At 57.0% G+C, this 13,574-nt stretch overlaps 1 pseudogene; it reads right to left on the bottom strand.

Moving 5' to 3' along the window:
- Positions 1–13,574, bottom strand: part of LOC105032914 (S-linalool synthase-like) — a 54,540-nt pseudogene that overhangs the window by 33,963 nt on the left and 7,003 nt on the right.

Raw genomic sequence — 13,574 nt, 5'->3', positions numbered from 1 at the left:
CAACCCTGGTGATTAGACGGCTACACGGCGACATGACATTTTCACGGCGGCTCTGACAGTCTACAGTGAGTTGACAGTTCCTCACTTGTCCGCGCCATTAATGATGGCGCCATACCATGCTCCACTATATATACCGGGGAAGGCAACAGTGCAAGGGATCGATCCGCCCGTCTCTCCCACATACGCAGGCTCGCTCCTCTCTCTCTCTCTCCCTCTCTCTTTCTCAGAGCTCTCTGTCTGCATTTCACTGTTGCCCAGTCACCTCTCTGACTTGACCGTCGGAGGGTCCCCGCCGGAGCCGCCTCCGGTCAGTGCGGACTTCCTTTTGCAGGTGCACGCTTCCCGGCGATCGGGCGACGAGGCGATTGGCCGCAACAGATTGGCGCGCCAGGTAGGGAGAGCAGCATGACAAAGACAAGAGCTCAACGATCGAGAGTCACTGGGTCGGCCAGGCGCTCTTCCCGCTGGGAAGAAGCCTCCCCGCCACCACCGGCGGCGGAGCCTAGCTCTCCGCGCCCTGCAGTGACCACGGAGGCCCAGATCGCGGCCATCGTACGGCAGATGACCGTACTGACCGACGCAGTCAAAAGCCTCCAGCAGCAACCGGCGGCCCGACCCATGCCCTCCAGGAGCAGCCGCCGACGGCCGCGCCGACCCCTGTCGCCTCCATGCGAGCGCTCCCAACAGCGCTCCCACGGAGAGGGGGAGGGGCGACCACGGCGCGACGACCGACGGTCCCAGCGGCCCTCTCCTTCCCCGTTGGAACGGGCGAGGAAGGAAAAGCGGCCGCGCACACCGTCGGCCTCTCTTTCAGAATCCTCCGGAGGCTCCACCCCTGGGGTCTCCCAGCATCGACGAGTGGACGACTACGAGCGACGGTTCGAGGAGATCGACCGCCGACTCGCCCAACTGCAGATGGACGGCCAGAAGTCTTCGAACGACGTCGACTTCCAGACCGCCCAGCCTCTCTCTCGACTGGTCCTCGATGAGCCGATTCCCAGTCGGTTCAAAATGCCGAACGTGGAGCCATACGACGGCTCCACCGACCCAATCGACCACCTCGAGAGCTATAAAGCTCTCATGACGATTCAAGGGGCAACCGACGCTCTTTTTTGCATCGGCTTCCCCGCCACACTTCGCAAGGCTGCCAGGGCTTGGTACTCCGGTCTTCGATCGGGCAGTATCCATTCCTTCGCGCAGCTCGAGCACTCGTTCGTGGCCCATTTCAGCACCAGCCGAAAGCCGCCGCGAACGTCGGATAGCCTTTTCTCCCTCAAGCAGGGGGAAAACGAGACGCTCCGACACTTCGTGGCGCGATTCAACGCGGCCACGCTCGAGGTCCGGGACCTCAACGAAGACATGGCGGTTTCAGCCATGAAGCGGGGCCTGAGGTCGTCCCGATTTACTTATTCTTTGGACAAGACCCTCCCCCGAACATACGCCGAGCTACTGGAGCGCGCATACAAGTATATGCGCGCGGACGAAGGTGCGTCCGACCGACGCTTGGTCGAGCCCAGGGGTCCGAAGAAGAAGCGAAGAAAGGGTCGGGAGCCCGCCAAACCAAGCAGGCCCCCGGCCAATAGTCGGCTTTCTCCACCCCGACAGATCCAAAAATCACCCCGCCGACAGACTCCGAGGCCGGTGCGTCCCAGGTATGACTCCTACACTCCTCTCTCCGCTCCCCGTGCGCAGATCTTGATGGAGATCGAAGGGGAAGAATACCTGCGACGGCCTCCGCCTCTGAAGGCAAAGGGCCTCGACCATCGGAAGTACTGCCGGTTCCATCGAAGCCACGGCCACGACACCGAGCGATGCATCCAGTTGAAGGATGAGATTGAAAATCTCATCCGCCGGGGGTATCTCGGCAAATTTCGAAAGGGTCCACCGACCCGACCGGCTGCCGATCGACGCCCCCAGCCGACTGAAGAGGCTCCGACTAACCAGCCGATGGCTGGAGTCATCAACATGATCTCCAAGCGACTGGGATCGGGGACGTCTACAGGGGGGGAGCCGACGAAAAAGCCGCGCCCGGACGACGTGATTACCTTCTCAGAAGACGACGTTCGGGGCGTCCAGACTCCCCACGACGACGCTGTTGTTGTGTCGGCGACAATAGCCAATTATGATGTAAAATGAATTTTTGTTGATAATGGAAGTTCGACAAATGTTTTGTTTTACTCGACCTTCTCCCGAATGCGACTACCGACTGATCGACTTAGTAGGGTCTCCACACCCTTGATCGGCTTTGCCGGAGACACCGTCACGACAGAAGGAGAAATCACCCTGCCCGTGACGGTCGGTACCGAACCACGGCAAAGAACAGTCTCCCTCATTTTTGCGGTCGTCCAAGTTCCTTCGGCCTACAACGCCATACTCGGGCGACCCGGATTGAACGCCCTCAGGGCGATCGTCTCGACATACCATCTCCTTGTTCGATTCCCGACCAAAAACGGAGTCGGAGAGATGCGCGGAGATCAACAGCTCGCCCGACGATGCTTCCAAATCTCCATCCAAAGCGACGAGACAAAGGATCCCCTGACAATCGACAAGCTGGATCAACGGGAGGAGGAAGAGCGGGGTTCGCCGGCCGAGCAGCTCGAGGCGATCCCGATAGGAGAAAATCCCGACAGAAAAGTTTGGATCGGGTCTCAATTGCCCGACACTGAACGTCACCGACTGGCGGAACTGCTGACGGTCAACGCCGACATATTCGCATGGTCGGCAGCAGATATGTCGGGCATCCCTCCAGAAACAATTACTCACCGACTCAACATCGACCCGACAATGAAGCCGGTGAGGCAGAAGAAAAGGTCCTTCACCCCAGAAAGGCAGAAGGCCATTGACGAAGAAGTGGACAAGCTACTCGAAGCAGGCTTCATTCGGGAATCCACGTATCCCGATTGGCTCGCCAATGTCGTCATGGTCAAGAAAGCCAACGGGAAATGGAGGATCTGCATCGACTATACCGACCTCAAACGAGCATGCCCGAAGGATAGCTTTCCACTCCCGAAGATCGACCAGCTGGTGGATGCGACGTCCGGATTTCGACTGCTCAGCTTCATGGACGCCTTCGCCGGGTACAATCAGATCCGGATGGCGCCTGAAGATGAGGAGCACACCGCGTTCGTGACCCCCAAGGGCCTCTACTGTTATCGGGTGATGCCCTTTGGATTGAAGAATGCCGGCGCCACCTACCAGCGACTCGTCAATAAGGTCTTCAAAGACCAGATCGGGCGTAACATGGAGGTGTACGTGGACGACATGCTGGTAAAGAGCACGCAGATCTCGGACCATGTTCAGGATCTCGAGGAGACCTTCCGCACCCTTCGACGACACCGAATGAAGCTCAACCCGACCAAATGCGCCTTCGGAGTGACCTCGGAGAAGTTCCTCGGATTCCTCGTTTCTCAGAGAGGGATCGAGGCCAACCCTGAGAAGATAAAGGCGATCCTCGACATGCGTCATCCGAACACCAAGAAGGAGGTCCAACAGCTGAACGGAAGAATTGTCGCTCTTAGCCGATTCATTTCCCGATCAGCTGAAAAGTGCCTCCCGTTCTTCAAGACCCTGCGCCAGGCGAACGGTTTCTCTTGGTCGGATGAGTGCGAACAGGCCTTTGAAGACCTGAAAAGGTACCTGGCTTCCCCGTCGCTGCTCGTAAAGCCGCAGGTCGGGGAGACCTTGTATCTCTACTTGGCCACATCTTCTGAGGCGATCAGTTCGGTGCTCGTTTGGGAAAACGAGTGCCGAACCCATCAGCCCATCTACTACACCAGCAAAGTGCTCCACGGCGTCGAAGCCAGATACTCGGAGACGGAAAAGATGGTTTTCGCCCTGACCGTCTCCGCGCAACGGCTCCGACCATACTTCCAGGCCCACGCCATCGTGGTACTCACCAACCAGCCCCTGAGGGCCGTACTGCGCCGACCCGACACATCCGGACGACTCGCTAAGTGGGCGATGAAGCTTAGCGAGTTTGACATTCAGTACCGACCGAGGCCTGCCTTGAAGGCTCAGGTCTTGGCCGACTTCATCGCTGAATGCCCGACGACCGACTGAAGGTCGGGAGCTGAAGGCCCGGGACGAGATTCGGTCTCTGAGCCAGACCCGATCTCCACCTGGGTACTTCACATCGACGGAGCCTCCAACGCTCACGGAAGCGGGGCCGGGCTCCTGCTCACGAATTCGGATGGGGTAGTCACCGAATACGCCCTCCGGTTCGACTTCAAGGCCTCCAACAATCAAGCCGAATACGAGGCACTCCTCGCGAGCTTGAGGATGGCGAAGGAACTGGGCGTCGACAGCCTTCGGGCATTCTCCGACTCTCAGCTGATCGTGGGGCAGGTCAAGGGCGACTTCGAGGCGCGAGATCCGACCATGATCAAGTATCTTCAGAAGGTAAAGGATCTCGTGGCCCGCCTCGAGCATTTCGAGATCTCCCACATCCCCAGGACGGAGAACGCCCGTGCCGATGCTCTCTCCAGATTGGCAAAGTCGGCCTATGATTCTTTGGGTCGGACGTTTGTCGAAAACCTCCAACAGCCGAGCATCGATCGGGTCGAAGAAGTACAGCAGCTAACGTCTGAACCAAGTTGGATGGACCCGATCGTCCGGTACCTGTCCGACGGGACCAGTCCCGAAGATCCCGCGGAGGCCAAGCGACTCCGATGGTCGGCGTCGCAATATGTGATCATGGACGGCCGACTCTACAAGAGGTCGTTTTCCCTCCCTCTGCTCAGGTGCTTGGGACCGACCGACGCTGACTACGCCCTCCGAGAGGTTCATGAAGGAATTTGTGGGAATCACTTGGGGGGCAAGTCCTTAGCCTTCAAGGTCTTGCGACAGGGCTACTACTGGCCGACCATGAGGAAGGATGCGGCAGAGTTGGTCCGAAAGTGTGAGCCATGCCAGAAGTATGCCAATATTCAGCACCAACCGACCAGCCAAATCACTCCCATTGTCGCTCCATGGCCCTTCGCTCAGTGGGGAGTCGATATTCTCGGCCCCTTCCCACCGGCGTCAGGCCAGAGGAAGTTCATCGTTGTCGCCATCGACTACTTCACGAAGTGGGTCGAGGCCGAGCCCTTGGCGCAGATCACCGAGCGGAAGATGGAGGACTTCATCCAAAAGTCCATCATCTTCAGGTTCGGATTGCTGCGCACCATCATCACCGACAACGGACGGCAATTCGACAACCGAGACTTCAAGGACTTCTGTGCCAGGTTCCACATCCGTCATCGACTAACTTCAGTCGGGCACCCACAGTCCAACGGTGAGGTTGAGGTGACGAACCGAACCCTGCTCCATGGACTCAAGACCCGACTGAACGAAGCCAAAGGTCTCTGGGTCGACGAGCTGGGCTCCGTCCTGTGGACTTACCGAACGACCCCCCGCGTCCCGACCGGAGAGTCGCCGTTCAGTTTGGCCTACGGGACAGAAGCTATGATCCCGCTCGAGATTGGCCTGCCATCTTCAAGGGTCGAGCAGTACCGCGAGCCGGACAACTCCGAAAGCCGGAGGGCCGACCTAGACCTTCTCCCCGAACTGCGAGATGAGGCTCAAATCCGAATGGCCTCATACCGACAGAGGGTCGCCCGGTATTACAACGCCAAGGTCAGACCAAAGCTCTTTAAGCCTGGCGACCTAGTCTTGAGGAAGGCAGAAGTGTCGAAACCCTTGGACCAAGGGAAGCTGACTCCCAACTGGGAAGGACCCTACAAGGTTGCTGACACCTTCGGGCCGAGGGCCTACCGGCTGGAGACCCTTGAGGGGAAGCCCATTCCCCGGACTTGGAACGCCGACAACTTGAAGCAGTATTACCAGTGAATTCTGTAATTCAATCGTCGGAATACAAGTTCAGTTTGAAAAATCGGAGTTCTAACTCTTCGACTACTAATCGCGCTCAGCCCCGACGCATCGACGCGGACCTGGCACCGACGACACATCGGCCCCTTACACGGACCGATGCATCAACGATGACGGGAATTCATACTCCTTCTACGGTTGAATTTTCGGACAGAATCCATCGGCCGATTGGCCGATCGGGCCCCGACCGAAGAAAGGCTAAAAGCCCACGCGGCTATTGCCGCGACTTCCGACCAGGCTACGGCCGGTCGAGGGATATTCGGCTTACCACCGTCTATCACATGACGCGACCTTAGTCGCACCCACTACTCGCCGACCGACCTACGGCCGGCTGAACGACACTCGGCTTGCCACCGTCTGTCAAAGGACATGAAACCCGACGCAAGAGCATGGGGACCCGACTTACTATCGTGCCCCCGACACAACGCCGGACGATGATCGACTAAGTGCATCTACGGAGGTCCGGCTGCCGAACCTTTACCAGGTTCGGTCGGCTCCCGACTTAACAGATGCGCCCGACCGGCGACTTCAACTATTGGAAGCCGACCTAAAGTCGGGACACAAGCTACTTCGGAGCTGTGCAAGTCGGTTAAGTCCTACCGACTTACCCGAGTTGGCGACTTCTCTAAGTTGGTAACTAGGGTTCAACATTATAGCAATAAGAGACATTTCAAACAAAAGACACAAGAAAAGACAATTTCATTCATTGATCGAAGGAAATTACAAAGTCGTGCCGAAGCCCGATTACATGTATTTTCGAAAAGAAACAAAAGGAAGACGGTCGGCTGGATCGATCATTCGTCCTAGTTGATCTCTTCGACCGACGGAGGATCGGGAAGGATCGGCGTCTCGACCGTGAGCGGCGCTGGGTCAACGGCAGAAGGATGTCCTTCAGTCGGCAAGGGACCTTCGGTCGGCTCCTGCTCCGGGACGGCTTCCTCCGCTGCGATGACGCCTCCCGACAGCTGGTCGGCCTCCTCTTCGGTTCCCTCCTCTTCGGCGAGTAGCGGGACGACTCGGCTGACGTCCACCTCCGGGTACAAGGCATGGACGGCATCCCGACCGTCCTCGAACCCGACCTGGTAGGAGGCGAAGCCCGACTCGAGCATCTCCTCCTTGTACCGGTCGGAGGCCCGGAAGTCCTCAACCGCACGATCGGCCGACTCCCTCGCCGACCGTGCCTCGCCCTCAGTGTGGGCCAGCTCCTCCCTCGCCAACTCCGCCTCGGCCCTAGCAATTTCGGCGTCGATCTGGGCGATGGACAACTCCTCTTCGGCTTCCGCGAGCTTCCCCAGGCTGGCCCGAAGTTGCTCGCGTTCCCCTTGGAGTTCGGAGGTGGCACCGTCCCGTTCGCGTCGAAGACGACGCACGACCCGACCTTTGTGCTTGGCCTCCTTCTTGGCCGACTTTAGTTCGGCCATAAGCCGGGAGACCTCGTCCGTCAACTTGGCCTCCCGGTCGACCGACTCCTGCAGTTGGTCGACCACCCTCGCTCTTTCGGCCTCGGCCGCCGCCGACCTTTCCTTAAAGGCTGCCCGAACGTCGCCGAACCTTCGGTATCCGGCCTCCAACTCGGACATGGTGAAGATCAGCTGCCGACGGAAAAAAGCTTCGTCAGAATTATGTGGCAAGCAAAAATTCTTCTAAGGAAAAAGGTGACGCGAAGCTTACCTCCACCATTGTCGGGTAGAACCGCGACAGCATCTCGGTCACCTGCCGAGTCCGCAACGACTGCACGTCGGTAGGGAGGAGGATCCCCTGGCACAACCTCCTCGCAAGGTTGTGGTCGGCTAAGGCCGATGCACCCTCAGGGTAGTATGCGCTGGGGGGCATTGATCTCTCCTCCTCCGAGGGCTCCATCGGGGCTTTCCCCCGATCAGCTGCCCCGACCGATGGGGCTGGCAGTGATGGGATGCTGGAGTTCGACCCGGCGCCCCCCGTTGCGCCAGCGGACGCCTCCGGACGATGTTCGGCTTCCCGAACGACATCCGGTCCACCCGCGGCGGCGAAGCCGCTGACACTCCTTCGGCCACTTCCTCGGTCGGCCTCTCCTCGACTCGGACAGTCGGAGCCGCGAGGGCTATGATCAGCTCCGACCCCTCGGTCGCCGACGCTTCCACGGTCGGCGGGACTGGGGCTGGTCTCTTGGAAGGGCGCGAAGGGCCAGCCCCCGACGCTGGCCTCTTCCTCGCGGCGGCAAACTGACGAATCTCGGCATCGGTCGGCCTCATCCTCGGCGGTGTCCCTGCAAAACCGACCAGTGTCAAAGGCCGGACCAGAACTACCCTAAAGCCGAACAAAAAGAAAAGCTGGGGGATCGGGCGATACCTATTCGGGGGACCAGACTCAGGCCGGCATCATAGAGAGCTTGCTCGGTAACAAGCTCCCTCTGCTTCGGGACCGACATGTCTTTGAGTCGGTGGAAGTCCTCCCGGTCGTCCACGTCGACCCGACTGTTGTCGTTGGCCTCAGTTCGGGGTACACCCCAGCGGGAAGGAAAGCCCCAAGAAGAAGAAGAAGAAATGAAAAAGAACTGGTTCTTCCATCCATGAATGGACGATGGAAGACGGTTATGAAAGCAAGACCCTTCCGGGGGTTGAAGAGCCACCACCCTCGGGCCTTAGGGTGGGTCGGAGCACAAAAAATACCCGGAAGAGGGAAACGCGAGGGTTGGTCGGCAAAAGCTGACACAACAGCGCGAAGGAGATTATCAGACGAACAGAGTTCGGCGCCAGCTGCGCGGACAGAGTCCGTAGTAATCAAGCAGATTCCGGACGAACTCCGAAATCGGGAGCCGAAGACCCGCGCGAAGGTCTTCGACATATAGCGCCAGGTCGCCAGCGGAGGTTGTTGACCCGACCGCCGGCCCCTGGAGCGGAGAGCCGAAAACTGCTCCGGGATGCGATAGTGCTCCCGAAGCTGATCGACATTCGGCCCCGAAAGCGAGGAAGCCTCATCTTCCGGAGCGATCGGGAGTCGTCGGTCGGGTTCCCGACCGAGCTCCTTGGGTCGGTTTCCTGGTCATTATGCAGGAACCAAAAGAGCAGAAAGGGAAGAGGAAGGAGAAGAGGGGACCACGAACCCGATGGACCCTCCGGAAGTAGAGAAGAGCTCTGCCCGCGACGACCAAGAAATCGCCCGGACAGAGTTTCCCCAGCAAATGGCGAGTGTGGGTCCTGGGTCCGGGAGGTCCTATATATATAGGGCCGACCGACGGCCGAGATGCTCCGCGCCGACCAAAGACCTCCAGATGCGCGACGCGTGGCGCCCGCGGTTGGCTGAGGATTCGGCGCACTTCGTCCCGGGACGCCCGCACCGCCCTCATTAAATGCCGGAGCGGACGTCGGCCAACTACCATGACACGCGGCGCGCGGGGGTTGGCTCCGCAGTCGGCCGCCCGCGCCGGTCCGCGTTCCCGATGGGACGCCTCACCCACGATCGACGCCGAATATCCGATCGACTGACGCCGTATCGTCCGGCGCCCGATCTTCTGACACCGACGTGACGATTGACGACGACAAGACGTGGCATCTGACACCTGACGCCGGCCGACTTCTGGCATCGACTAGACGTTCGGATCACTTGGGATTCGTGAGGTGTCAGACAACGGATCAGTCGGCGGTACGGTCGGATCTGCACATGCGACAAATCCACTCCCAGTCGCCCGGTCTTGCTACCCGAATGAAGGCATCGGCCAGCTCTCCACCCGACTTAGGAGTGGAGGGGGGGGCAACTGTTGGGGGATACCACCGACCGACCGACCGACTATCGGAGGGCCCGACCGGCTGGCGGCCCGACCGACGACTGACTATCGGAGGGCCCGACCGGCTGGCGGCCCGATCGACCGACCGACTATCGGAGGACCCGACCGGCTGGCAGCCCGACCGACTAACCAACGGCCCGACGGACGACTCTGACTGGCCGATCGTAAGTCGGGCGACAGGCCGACGGACGCCATCAGCGGCTAACTGCGGCCATTCCACGGTCCATTCCCGACCGACTAAACCCAGAGGTCCGGTAGCCGACCCACATAAAGCTCGCCGACCGACGGAGGAGTCCGACGCCACTCTGCTGGCCACCGACCTTGGGTCGGCAGACTCCACCAACCACCGTACGCGCCAGACGTTGTCAGCTCTGACACGGACATGCGGCACAGTTACCTAGGGGCATTGTCCCGTCGAGAGCCGGGTCAACCCTGGTGATTAGACGGCTACACGGCGACATGACATTTTCACGGCGGCTCTGACAGTCTACAGTGAGTTGACAGTTCCTCACTTGTCCGCGCCATTAATGATGGCGCCATACCGTGCTCCACTATATATACCGGGGAAGGCAACAGTGCAAGGGATCGATCCGCCCGTCTCTCCCACATACGCAGGCTCGCTCCTCTCTCTCTCTCTCTCCCTCTCTCTTTCTCAGAGCTCTCTGTCTGCATTTCACTGTTGCCCAGTCACCTCTCTGACTTGACCGTCGGAGGGTCCCCGCCGGAGCCGCCTCCGGTCAGTGCGGACTTTTTTTTGCAGGTGCACGCTTCCCGGCGATCGGCGACGAGGCGATTGGCCGCAACATATAGTGTGTGGCGTGTAATTTTTGTATTCACCGTAGACAAGAATTCAAATTCTGAAAAGTGAAATGATGTGACAGTTTTTCATCTTATGAGAATAATAAAATGGGAGCACAGCTAATAGAATTATGTAGAGTAAATAGAAACAATAACATTTGATCCAACTCGAAGATCTTTATTTTTTAATTATTTACTTTTGAGGAGCGAACCTCCGTATACGTGGAGGAGGGGTGGGAATTAGACTATATTTCTTTTTCAATTTTGCACTTTTTCTGTCAATGAATGTCAGTCCGAACCATTGAAGAATGAAGAACGACGACGCGACATAGTGTTACCTTCATCTATATTTATGGACCAACGTTCCAGGTCTAAGCGTATAAACAGGCCAGAGTGGCGGTGAGGTGGTCTATGGTGAGATCAAGGTCTCCCATGACCCGCATGGTTCTGGTTGTGGAGCACCCACAACTAAACAGTTTGGGAACATTGGACGACGACGGCGTTCAGGATGGGGGATCATGGCTACCCATGCAGTCTCGTAGGCAGACGATGGCAAGAAGGCGTGCACGTAGAGGAGGGAAAGAAAACCCGTTCTTACCCTCTCGACGAGGCATTGCAATGACTCATCCATGCCTTCCAGAAGCACAGCTTGGAAGAAGAAGAAGAGGAGGAGGAAGAAGAAGAAAATTACGAGTAGATCGATACTTGATGGCCTTTGACTGAATTCCTGGAGGGTGTACTTATAGTGTGATGCGGGACGGTACGCGCGGCACCAGACGTTGTGCAAGGGTATTACTTCTCCCCTCAGCCTTCCTTTCCGAAAAGGAAGTCAATAGGCCAAATACACTGGTCAGGAATAGGCTGATCAAGCCACCCTTCGTTGTCGCGTTTTTCACGTACGAGGCTACGAGCAAGCCGACGCTGTAATTATTAGAATTTTTTGACTGATAGATTTATTAACAGAAACAAATAATCAAAACTGAGATCCTTTTGTTATTTCTATTTTCTAACAAAGCAACGTTGACTACAGTAATAATTGTAATGCAGGATCTATCTCTCATCTTCTCATTAGATATCCATTCATTAAGAATTTTTAAAATTTTGAGATCTTATCTAAATGTTAGGGAATGGCTATCTAATCTTCAATCTTGTGAAATGTCTTAGAGAAAAAAATATATTCACCAAGCTCATGCAAAGCATGAAACTAATTATTGATGCTTCTATGTTTTATTTTTGTTCGAGAAGAACAAAAGAATCTTTCTTCATCGACAAATATTTATTTTTTTGATTTGCAAAGGACTATCCACTCTTTTCATCTATGAAAACATCTTGATTGAAGGATATCGCCGTATTTGGACTTATATATCTTTTTAGCTTCATCTTAATTTTTTTTTCTCTTCTCTTATTTCAAATTTTTTTTGCTTTTGTGCATATACTTATGTTAGGATTTGACGCCTTGATATTCAGGCCCACATTGAGCCACAACGAGGTTCGCGGCGAAAAAGGAGTCCAACGAGACCAAGATCACCCGAAACGGAGCTCGGATGGAGGAGATACGAGCTTTTGAAGTCGCCACGAGAATCGATGCGGCGGAGGACCGCCGGCGACCGGCGGGGGCGGCGCGGCGCGGCCGAGGGCGGCGCGCGGGACGCGTGACCCAAGACCGCACGGGACGCGCGACCAGGCCCGCAGCCCAGGCGGCGGCGGCCAGCGGGGCGGCGGGCCCGCGCGCAGGCACAGGCCGCAAGCCCATGGCCTGCTGGCCCCCTTGCCGATCCACCGTGGACCGGGCGGTCCACGGGCGGCCTGTGGACCGCGTGGGCATTTCCCACGCATTTCTCGTGGTCCACGGCACTATTCCGTGGATCGGAGCGCGATCCAACGCCCAGGTGGCTCCGGTCTTGATCCGACGGTCTGGGACGCTGATTTGGCTTGTTTAGGACTCCTAATCCTCTCTAAACAGGTTTTTAAAAGCTCTGTTTAACCCTTTACCTGAGACGAACAGAGAAGGCAGGGTTGGTTTCTCGCGCCGTACGAATCCGAGAAGAGAGAGAGAGGCGAGAGCGCTGTGAGAGAAGGAGCAGGAGGCTCCTGGACAGCGGTCGCCAGGCTCTTCAGGGTCAGGGGGGTTTCCAAGAGAGAGAGAGCTTTTGTGAGGGAACTTCAGATGAGAGAGAATTGGGTGTACAAGGGTTGAAGGTAAGGTCTCTCTTGTAAAATTTTTTTTTCATAGTGAGTTTGCATGCCCCGTGGGGCGAGCCCTTTTGTGGCTGATCCACGTATTTTGATTGTTTTTTCCTTTTGTTTTGTTTCTTTTTCTTCTGCTGCATCGCGTGGTACTGAAAGGATCTTGGGAGGTGGTGTCCTGGCCAGACATCCACCCAACAAGTGGTATCAGAGCCAGATTGTAAAGGAGCAGATTGCAGTGGTGGTGAGCAAGACTGAAGATGGAGAAAACAGGAACAATCAGATGGAGATCAACAAGTTCGATGGTAAGAGCAATTTCTCCTTGTGGCAGGCAAGGGTGAAGGCGTGCTCATCAACAGGGGTTGATCGATGCTCTCTTGTGCGATGAGAAGCGACCACCATGGAGGTGCGGGATTGAAAACGGCTACAGATGCAGGCGGTGAGTACCATCCATGTACCTGGCGGATGAGGTAGTGATCCATGTGCTGAGCGAGACTTTTCGACGGTGCTGTGGTCGAAGCTCGAGAGTTGTACATGGCGAAGTCTCTCACCAACACTCTTTTCCTCTGGAGGCAGTTTTACCAACTATAGACTAAGGGACAAAGCGTGCAGGAGCATCTCAAGCACTTCCAGAAGATCCTCACCGACTTCTCAGCGTTGGCGAGAACGTTGAGGAGAAGATCAGGGCGCTGGTTTTGCTGGCGTCGCTTCCCCCTTCGTACGAGTCCTTGGTGACTGCTCTTCTAGTGGGGAAGAGCACTATCAAGATGGGACGAGGTCACCGCGGCGATACTCAGAACGAGGTTCTCAGGAGGGAGAATCCAGCTTCAAGCTCAGGTGGCGTAGCTCAGCTTTGGTGGCTTCTGGAGGAGCAGAAGGCGGTAGACAGAGAACAGGAGATCGTAACGAGGGGGTCCAAGTCCAGGAGGGACTTAAGCAAAACCAGATGTTACCGGTGTGA

The sequence above is a fragment of the Elaeis guineensis genome, chromosome 2, assembly GCF_000442705.2.
Source record: "Elaeis guineensis isolate ETL-2024a chromosome 2, EG11, whole genome shotgun sequence".
NCBI classification, from domain to species: Eukaryota; Viridiplantae; Streptophyta; class Magnoliopsida; order Arecales; family Arecaceae; genus Elaeis; species Elaeis guineensis.
This window is presented reverse-complemented; position numbering and strand designations above follow the sequence as displayed.